Below are 10,306 nucleotides of genomic sequence, written 5' to 3'. Positions count from 1 at the left end.
AACTTATAAGGCAAAGGCCAGGCTTGTGGCAAGGGGATTTGAAGAAAACTTAGACGATCAGGACTTAAGAGTAGATTCACCTACAGCAGGAAAGGTTATTTTAAAGATCTTCTTGGCTCTATTAGCCACAAAGGCATGGGAATGCAAATCTATAGATATAAAAGCTGCCTTTTTGCAGGGGCATCAGCTCCAGAGAGACATTTTTCTCTGTCCTCCTAAAGAAGCAGCTAACACAGAAGGGATACTGTGGAAGTTGAACAAATGTGTATATGGATTAAATGATGCATCTAGAGTGTGGTACTTTTCGATGAGGTCAGTCTTGTTAAAGTTAGGCTGTTGCCAGTTGAAAGCAGATCCTGCAATGTTTTACTGGCACTATAAAGGAAATCTTGCTGGCATCTTCATGATGCATGTCGGTGATTTTTTGTGGGGTGGGACTAGTGATTTTGAAGCTATTGTAATCTCTGGTTTGAGGAAAGAATTCAGGGTTGGAAGTCAGGCTTCCGGTGCATTTAAATATATTGGTTTGGAAATCGGACAGACTCAGTTAGGGGCAACTTTACGTCAGCAATATTACTTGGAATGCGTCAGTCCAATAGCAATAAGTCGTGGCCGGGTTTCACAAAAAGACGCAATGGTTTCAGAGATAGAAAAAGAGCAACTGCGAAGTTTAATTGGGCAACTGAACTGGTTAAGAAGACAGACTAAGAAGAAGACCGGACGTGAGTTTTGATGTTTTAGAGTTGAGTACAAAGGTGAATGATCCCAAAGTGGAAGACCTAATAAGAGCAAATAAAGTGTTGGCCAAACTAAAAATGCAGGAGTGTGTTTTGAAGTTCCCTGTTTTAGATGATCCTAGGCATTTGAAACTCATAGTTTATAGTGATGCGTCCTATGCAAATTTATGTGATGGAGTTTCAAGCGCAGGAGGTTTTATAATTTGCCCACTTGTGTGGGAAACAAAGAAAATAAGGAGAGTGGTCAAAAGCACTTTGGCTGCTGAGACATTAAGCTTAGTGGAAGCGGTGGATATGGCCTTTTATATAAATCAGATATTGACAGAAATTTTGGGATTAGAGGATTTAGGTAATATACCTATTGACTGTCACATTGACAATAAATCTCTGTGGGAAAATATGCACTCTACAAAAAGTGTCAACAAAAGAGGTTACGGATAGACATCGCAAGTTTAAAGCAGATGTTGGACATAGGGGAAATAACAAAAATTAAATGAGTTGACAGTAGCTATCAACTGTCAGACTGTTTCATGAAAAGAGGGGCTAGTTCACAGAAACTTTTAGATATCGTGAATGAAGGGCGCCTGTTTCTGTGAATGTTTTTTTTTCTTCTACTTAAAAAAAAGGGGGAATCAGGTGTGTGTTTTAGTTTCTTGAAATTTTAATTTCTTGAAATTTTGTTTTTACCTAATTGTTTTTTTTTCTCCAAGGAATGGGAGACTGTTAAGTAATGGGTTAAGAGACATTGCAATTAGTTGTCTCATTTATGTTAAGTGTTCAATGATTGACACTGATATGTAAAGGGGCTTCAGGTGGACTCTGGAGCTTGTGATGATCTGTAGAGTTCTGTGCAGAGTGAGTTTGAACCATTAAAGGTGTGTTGGTGAAAAAGGAGCTGAACTCTTGCCTCTTCAAACCACAGCATCTAGTACATGCTAACAACTTTATCTAATAATGATTCTAATAATTTCTCCACACCGAAGGCAGACTGATTGGCCTACAATTTGTTTGGCTTATCCCTTCACAGACATCTAGTCCTCTGGCACCTCGCCTGCATCCAGCGGCGATTGAAAAATGATCAGACCACCCCCATATTTTGTCCCCAACTTCGTTTGATAGCCTGGCATACAATCCATCCATCCCTGTTAATTTATCTACCTTTAAGGATGTCCGTGTCTCCAGTCCTACCTGTCTCATTCGGCATCTTGCATCCATTATTTCACAATTCTCCACATTAACTAGAATGTCTGGATCATCCCTCTTCTTTGTGAAGACAGGTACAAAGTACTCATTAAGAACACTGCCCACATCTTCTGCAGCAACACATAACTTGCCTTGTACGTCCCTGACAGTCCTACCCGCTCCTTTGTTATCCTCCTGCTCGAATGTACTGCTAATTCATCTTTGGGATTCCCTTGATTTTACCTTTTCCATATTCTCCCATTGCTTTCCTGACTTCATTTTGAATTTCACCCCTGTATTTTATACTTCTCTAGGTTTTCTGACCTTTTTTTGTTCTGTGACCATCATCAGCTTTCTGATTCTGCTTTATCTCACCTTGCATGCTCCTAGATAACCAAGAGACTCCAGATTTAGCCGCACCACCCCCTTTCTTTGTAGAGACACGTCTACATTTTGCCTGTAGAGTGTTGCTTTTGACATTGGTTTGTCACTGATTTCGCTTTCATTTTTGCCAGATTACCTCTCAGCTTCATAAAGCGTGCCTTTCCCCAATTTAAAACTCTTACCCCTGCTCTATCTTTATCCTTTTTTGTACTTCGGTCAAATCTAACCGTTTTATGGTCACTGAGTCTAAAATGGTCATCCACTGCCCCTTCATTCATTTGCCCAACTTAATTTCCTGAGCCTAAATCTGGAATTGGGAATATTCTGAATTCTCCCTCCGTGTACCCGAACAGGCGCCGGAGTGTGGCGGCTAGGGTGTGGCACAGCAACTTCATTGCAGTGTTAATGTAAGCCTACTTGTGACAATAAAGATGATTGGATTGTATTGAATTACAGTCCCTCTCATTGGGCTTGTCACATGCTGTTCACAGACCAGTTGATATTAATTTTGATTTTTAACAAAAATTCCAAATAAGGGGCAACTTGGCCTGGCCAATCCACCTACCCTGCACACCTTTGGGTTGTGGGGGTGAGCCGCATGCAGACACGGGGAGAATGTGCAAACTCCACGCGGACAGTGGTCCGGGGCCGGGATCGAACCTGGGTCCTCGGCACCGTGAGGCAACAGTGCTAAGCACTTCGCCACCGTGCCGCCCATACCAGTTGATATTAGGGTCCTTTAAGTCCCCAACTATTACTGCCTTATTATTTTTACACTCAGAGATTTGCCGACATATTTGCTCTTAAATCTCCCTCTCACTATTTGGGGGTCTAGGGTATACTCCTAGTACAGCATGGCTGCCCCTTTTTTAATTCTGATCCCAACCCAAACAACTTCATTTGTTGGTTAACTTGGTATATCCTGCCTCCTCACAGCTGGAACTGATTCTTCAGCCAATAATGCTACACCCGCTAGTGGTTAGAGGTGATGGATAATGTGAATATGGGTGGGATCTTACTGCTAATTGGTCAGGCTATTGTGTTTGGACCATCTCAGAACATGTCAATGCTCTTGCTGCTGATTGGTCAACTGTGCAAAATGGATGGCCGACCTGATTGTGTTGCGAATTCCACATTTGATTGTCATAAAAAAACATCTGGTTCACAAATGTCCCTTTAGGGAAGGAAATCTGTCGTCCTTACCTGGTCTGGCCTACCTGTGACTCCAGATCCACAGCAATGTGGTTGACTCTTCAATGCCTTCTGAAAAGGCCCAGCAAGCCGTTCAGTTCCAGGGCCATTAGAGATGGGCAAAAACGTGCTGCCACCACCAGCGAGGCCCTCACCCAATGAATGGATTGAAAAAAAAACATAATTCGAACCATTTGCCTGCAGCAGGCAGCCCATAGTTGTCGAATCCTCAGCTATCAAAATGGCAAGAGGCCCGGAGATGCGGAAACGCTACGGAAATGTCCCTGAATGCCCTCTGAGGTTACTCACCAGATGGGTAGGGTTGAAATTGGCGCTAACATTTCTTACACTGGTATGAAATGAAATGAAATGAAATGAAAATGAAATGAAATGAAATGAAAATGAAATGAAATGAAATGAAATGAAAATGAATGAAAATCGCTTATTGTCACGAGTAGGCTTCAATGAAGTTACTGTGAAAAGCCCCTAGTCGCCACATTCCGGCGCCTGTCCGGGGAGGCTGGTACGGGAATCGAACCGTGCTGCTGGCCTGCTTGGTCTGCTTTCAAAGCCAGCGATTTAGCTCAGTGAGCTAAACCAGCCCCTGGTATCAGTGCAGCAATGGAGGGCACCGTCTGCAGTATCAAAGCCATGAGTCATTCAAGGACGTCTTACCTGATTGTGCTTCTGTACAACATCTTCTGGTTCATGTATTGCTGACATTCCATTTGTTGTACATGTTAGCGACATTGCCAGGGAAAATGATTATGGCATTCAGGCTAAAGACTCTTATCTCGTAGCTGTAGTGTGGATGTAACGTGAAGATTAATCATCCTGACTGAAAACAGATGACCCATGTGTTACTGAGAGATGTTTAGTTGTTTGCTCCGTATCCTGTACATATGGGCTGTATTGTTGGACAATAAATGTACAAGGAGTAAATTAAAGCAATTACACATTTTCTGCCCTGTTGTTTACAGAGCACAACTATTTATCTTGATTTGCCGATTAATGATCTTCTCCGCAGCATTTCACTCGTGTTTTGGGCAGCTACAACAAAGCAGAGGCTGATTATCTATGAATCCTGCGCTCAAAGCATTTCAAAATAATAAAATTCTGCACAGTTTGTTCTTTTAGATAATCGCCTCACCATTATTTGTGCCAATGGCAATTCTTACACTTTCCCAAATCTCTTCACGGCCTATTGGAGTACATGAGAAAATGGTCACCATTTTGGTCATTGGGCAAATTGAGAAGCTGGACACTTTCTGGTCCCGCCCGCTGTGGAAATCGTCGCAGATGGGATTTGACAGACCTCGGCTGGGAATTTCCTGTCTCGGGGTGGGGGGCAGGAGCGGAAAGCCGCACCGTGTGGGGTGGAATCTCCCATTCTCAGTGGGTATCTTGCTTGCTGTTTAAAAAGCAGAAAAATGGGGCGGCACAGTGGTGCAGTGCTTAGCACTGCTGCCTCACACCGCTGAGGACCCGGGTTCGATCCCAGCCCCGGGTAACTGCCCATGTGGAGTTTGCACATTGTCTGCGTGGGTCTCACTCCCACAACCCAAAGATGTGCCAGGTAGGTGGATTGGACACACTAACTTTGGGGAAAAAATGAATTGGGAGCTTTAAATTTCTTTTTTCGAAGAGCAGAAAAATGGTTGACTCTAAGGAGGGGGGCCCTTCGAGTCTTCTGCGAACCAAACAGCTAAGTGGACGCAACAGCCCTTTTCCCCAACTGGGGACCCCAGAAGGCAGTGTGCATGCTCCAAGAGCACCTGGTCAATCAGGCGCCGGCTGTGCTTACAGTCAACAGTGCCACGGAGGAGGCAGTGGCCACTGCAGGAACAACATCCCTCGGTGTCCCGGGATCATGAAGCAAAGTGCTGTTGGGAGGGGGGGGGCCAGTCACGGGGAGATGTGGACCATGGGGGTTGACAGCAGCGAACTCCCCCCCCCCCTCTACCCCCCGCCCCATATCTAAGCCATCAATCATGCACAGCTAAGTGCAGATGGAGGAATAGGCCGCATCCCTCCAGCTGACAGGTACAGTTTGACCAGGTGTGCTGTTCTACCTGGTGCTGGGAAGACTGGAACAGAGGCAGGAAGTGGTTGCTTATTGACCACATAAGGGGCTCAAATGGAGGTGGGGTGGGAGGATCCTTCCCAGTGGTTACTTACAATGAAGGCAGGAAGGCATCATATGTCTGTGCTGACATCAAAGTTTCAGGCCCGCCCACCTGCTTGCTCACCTCTTGCAGGAGCAGTGCATTCCCGCCCTGGTGTTAGTTTTGGATAAAATGTAAAGGCCACCTGAGACTGTTCATGTGTTTGCCCAAGGATAGGTGAACTTGGCAGCACTAAGCTGGTGACATCCATCCTTTTAAACCATCACCCTATCTTTTCAGTGTTTATTTTGCCACAGATTGTCTTTGGATTCATCAGGTGGAATTTGATGAGGGATGACCCTGGCATCCACCACAAGAACTGATAACAACTCTGTTGTCCAAATCCCTGAGGAAATTAAGTCGCTAATTGGCAGCAAAAGCTCAGCATCAGGACTCCCGGTTCCACAGGGGACATTTCCATTCAGGACTTCTCCCAATTGGGTGGAAATATGCCCTCAGTATGCCAGCCAATCATAAGCCGTAGCTCTCCATCAACGGCAGTGTTGCCGAGAGTGCTGGCTGCTTCCACTTTGGCCTTCACCAGATTTCATCTGTGGTTCCCTGGAGAAAGGTTGTCGGGGTAAGATGGAGGACGAGAGGCTGGAGATGTCAGGAAGCGGAGGGGAGGCTACTAGGAGGAAAGGACGCCTCTCAGCAGTACCAGCAGCCCCGCCCCGCACGCCCGGCAATAGTGACGGGTATCTCAGACAGGCAGTGAGTGCCCATGAATCAGGGACTACCCCTACCCACAGCCATCCACACCCCTTCCACCCTCCCCCCACCCCCCTTCCCATCCCCCTGCTGCAGAAACCCCATTAGAGTTTGCTGGTCAGTTTCCCTGCCAAGCAGGGGTAGGACATGCCAGCAGCGACAGGTTGAGGCCTGCGACTGGACCTCACACCCCACATCTATGCAGCAAGGCACATTGCATCCATAGAGTTATTATGCCACAGAAGGAGGTTAACCTAGCCCATCGAGACTATGCTGACCCTCTGGAAAGCAGTCCAGTCAGTCCCATTCCCCTGCCGTAGACGATGTTCCATTCTACAATCTTACATCGAGGTCTCTTTTTCAGAGTTTTACCCCAAAATCAAGGTGGCTGGAACCAAGTTCTGGCTCAACCCCAAACATTGACACTGCAGAAAGGAGTCATGGAGAGTTTTCTGAAATACCAAGGAAACTGTTGCCAGGGTGATGTAGCATGTGGACGGAATACATGGAGGTACAGAGCATCAAATAAATAGAAACAGCCATTTGGCTACTATGACCATCGGATGAATAGCCTTTCAAAAAGAAAAGTAAAACTAATAAACAAAACCAAGGCACTACCATAAACTCAAAAGCAGTAAGACATGAGTCTACGATATGATGTCTCACCATTCCAGTGTGTGTCCAAGGCCCCAACGAGCATAGATTGGTGAATCGGTTGCTGTAACCCAGTCTCCATTGTAGGTTCCCTGTGAGCACGGCCTCCCGCGAGTGATGGATTATCACCCCTGTGGAACGAAACAAAAAAGTTTCACGCACCACTTCGTATGGCATGTTCAAAATGGGAAGCAGAGCAGAATACTCCACTGTGCATGCAAGGTGAAGTTATTTACTTAAAGGGTCAGCTCTTTGAAATATGAATGGTTCAAGATGTAGAATATTTACTTCCCTCCTCACCAAATCATGTTTAGTCAGTGAAACATTGCTACAATTATGCTTAAAGCAAACTTTTTGGTGGGAATTTTATTCCATCACGTTGACTGAGGTTCTCTTGCAAGAAAGGCAGCTTTTGATATGGCTGGACCAAATGAAGAAATAATTAGGGATCAATCGTCCCCTTATTGGAAGGTTATTCTCGATAGATAGTTTCTTGAAGAATAAAGGAATAAAGGGTCATGGTGTTCGGACGGGAAAGTGGAGCTGAGTCCACAAAAGATTAGCCATGATCTCATTGAATGGCCGAGCAGGCTCGAAGTGCCAGATGGCCTACTCCTGCTCTTAGTTATTATGTTCTAACACTGAATAGGCAAGAAATCAGGAAAAAGTTCTGTCAACAGTTTGGAGAAGTCTGGAGTGGAGCAGTGTTATAACAATGAAAGATTTAATTGCCCTGTGGTCAGCGGAAATAAGGTGAAATCTCTCTCTCTCTCTTCAGGTACTGTTACAATCCCAGTTGATGTTATGACTGGATGGGAAGATTCCGAATGGAACCCTGGTTCAAACTTCCGTAAAACTTTACTTTTGTTTTATAAAATGTGGAGAACCAGAGTCATAGGACTGCAAATTACTTTTAACAACAAGAAGAACACATTTGGAAACATGAGGAAATTGGATTATGATACCATACTCCTTCATACTCCCCCCCCCCCTGTAGTTTAATAATTAGAGGCAGGTTTTAGGATTAATATGGATTACAAAGTACATCTTAATCAACAATGGCCTCATGAACACAAAGTCCCTTTTAGACACACAAGATGACTGTGGTGCAATACACTCTCCACTCTGAAGCACAAGTGAATGTTTGTGGATGTCTCTTCAGAATCCCCCCCCCTGCCTCCTCTCCCCCCCCCCCCTCCTCTCTCTCTCTCTCCCCCCCCCCCCCCCCCGCCCCGAATGATTGTCACATGAGAGTTTCCAAATTTCATTCCCAAAAACCACTTTAAAATCATCCGTCATAATTATGCTTTCCCTCAGTGGTCTGTATTCTGAAATCCAGACCGGGTTTTGCCAAATGACACCTTCAATGACACCAGTACCAGCCTCCCCGGACAGGCGCTGGAATGTGGCGACTAGGGGCTTTTCACAGTAACTTCATTGAAGCCTACTCGTGACAATAAAGTGATTTTCATTTTCATTTTTCAAATAAATCTTCCTCTCCACTTTTAACAGTGAATCAAGTCCAGGATTTTGCACCAAACCCTTTAAGATTTCTCTCGTCTTAACTGCTTTGGTACTAACTCAAGGTTCCAGCCACTGATTTCAGTAGTTATTTCAACTCATATTCCACAAGCTGTAGTAAAATCTCATGAACCTGAATATCACGTCAGACATCTTTTCGGTGTCCCAACAACCTTCTCACCTCAGTCTGTCTTTATTGAACAGTGGTCTGTTCTAGTACCTTTAACCTCAGAATTCTGGGTAGCTCCTCTTCATTTCTATAGTTTCCTTAACTAGCTTCTCTTCATGTCTCTGCACTTTTTTCTGACCCATTATACCACGGTATGGCTTTTCTTCTAGCAATGCTGAGGCACATGTCTCCTCTCTCGTCTTCTAGACCAACTGCCCACAAATTAGCTAAACTAAAACTTAAAAGCTTTGCCATCTTACAAAGCCCCAGGTGCTAAGCAATATTCAGATCCTTGCCTTTTATTTATTCTTCATGCCATAGCTTTCTCTAAGCACAATAGAAACACTGTTGGAATTTAACTCCCACACATGCAAACACATTTGTCCAACTAGCTATAGATTTTACCCTTCCAGGCACAGAAATACTAAATTAAAATACTTCAAACTGTATCTTATTTATAATGTTTACCAATAAAATTATAAATCCTTTAAAACTACCTTTAAGTCCCGATGAGGTACCATGCCCTAAGAGGTACCATGTCCAAAGAGGATGTTGCGAGTGTGTTATTCTTGTTCTGGAAGTGTACATTATTTAATTGATGGTGCATTCACTAAGTTGTGAGTCTTTTTAATCGAGCGTTCTTTGTTCACTTTGATCTCTCTTACCATCGATCTTTCCCATCAGCATCATTTGGACTTCCTAAATCATGATCTCTTATTCCGTCCCTGGAATTTCCCATCATCTCTTCTTCCTGCGTCAGAATTAAAATGAAATATTACCATCAAAATGGGGAGATGGGTCTTAGAGCTGTCAACCTTAGTTTTGAAACACTCTTGCAGTATGTTGACTAGAGGGAGGAATTCCACCATCCCAACTAATTTGACAAGGGTGCTGTTTGCAAAACAAACTCATTCAGGAATTTTATAACATTATTCCTGGGGGGTGGGGGGGGGGGGGGGGGGGACTGGGGGTGGGGCAGTGTTGCATACAGAAATGCGCACAGTAGTCCTGTGGGTACAGAACCATAGAATCTTGCAATTTACAGTGCAGAAGGAGGCCATTCGGAACATTGAGTCTGCACCAGCCCTTAGAAAGAGCACCCTACATAAGCTCACGTCACCTATCCCCGTAACCCAGTAACCCACAAAGGGCAATTTAGCACGGCAAGTCATGAATTCAAAAGGTGCCATGATAGCTGGAATACCATTGTAAAGCTAGTTGGTCCCTTTATATACTTCCTTCAGGGAAGAGAACTGACAATGCCGGCCGAGGCCGTTGCACACATGACTCCAAACCCAAGCAAGTGGGTGATTCTTAATACCCTCTGAAGTGGTGCCCAGGTGGGAGGAGCATTTCATGCAAAGTAGTCGTCGCTGGGAAGGCCAGCATTTGTTGCCCACCCCTAATTGCCCTTGAACTAAGATGAGTGGTAAAGCGAAAAGTGCAGGGGATACGGAAGTCTGCAGAGGGATTTGGATAGGTTAAGTGAATGGGCTAGGGTCTGGCAGATGGAATACAATGTTGACAAATGTGAGGTTATCCATTTTGGTAGGAATAACAGCAAATGGGATTATTATTTAAATTATAAAATA

The 10,306-nt window shown here is 44.6% G+C and overlaps 1 long non-coding RNA gene across 1 annotated transcript; it reads right to left on the bottom strand.

Moving 5' to 3' along the window:
- Positions 1-4,000: 4,000 nt before the first annotated feature.
- On the bottom strand, positions 4,001-9,471 carry LOC119971024. Its single transcript, XR_005461724.1, has 3 exons — positions 9,380-9,471; positions 7,037-7,155; positions 4,001-4,401 (listed from the first exon to the last, which is right to left on the bottom strand). It is a non-coding gene; the product is annotated as an uncharacterized LOC119971024 (long non-coding RNA).
- Between the last annotated feature and the right edge of the window lie 835 nt (positions 9,472-10,306).

The sequence above is a fragment of the Scyliorhinus canicula genome, chromosome 9, assembly GCF_902713615.1.
Source record: "Scyliorhinus canicula chromosome 9, sScyCan1.1, whole genome shotgun sequence".
In the NCBI taxonomy this organism is placed as follows: Eukaryota; Metazoa; Chordata; class Chondrichthyes; order Carcharhiniformes; family Scyliorhinidae; genus Scyliorhinus; species Scyliorhinus canicula.
Note: the sequence above shows the minus strand (reverse complement) of the source record. Positions and strands in the feature narration are given on the sequence as shown.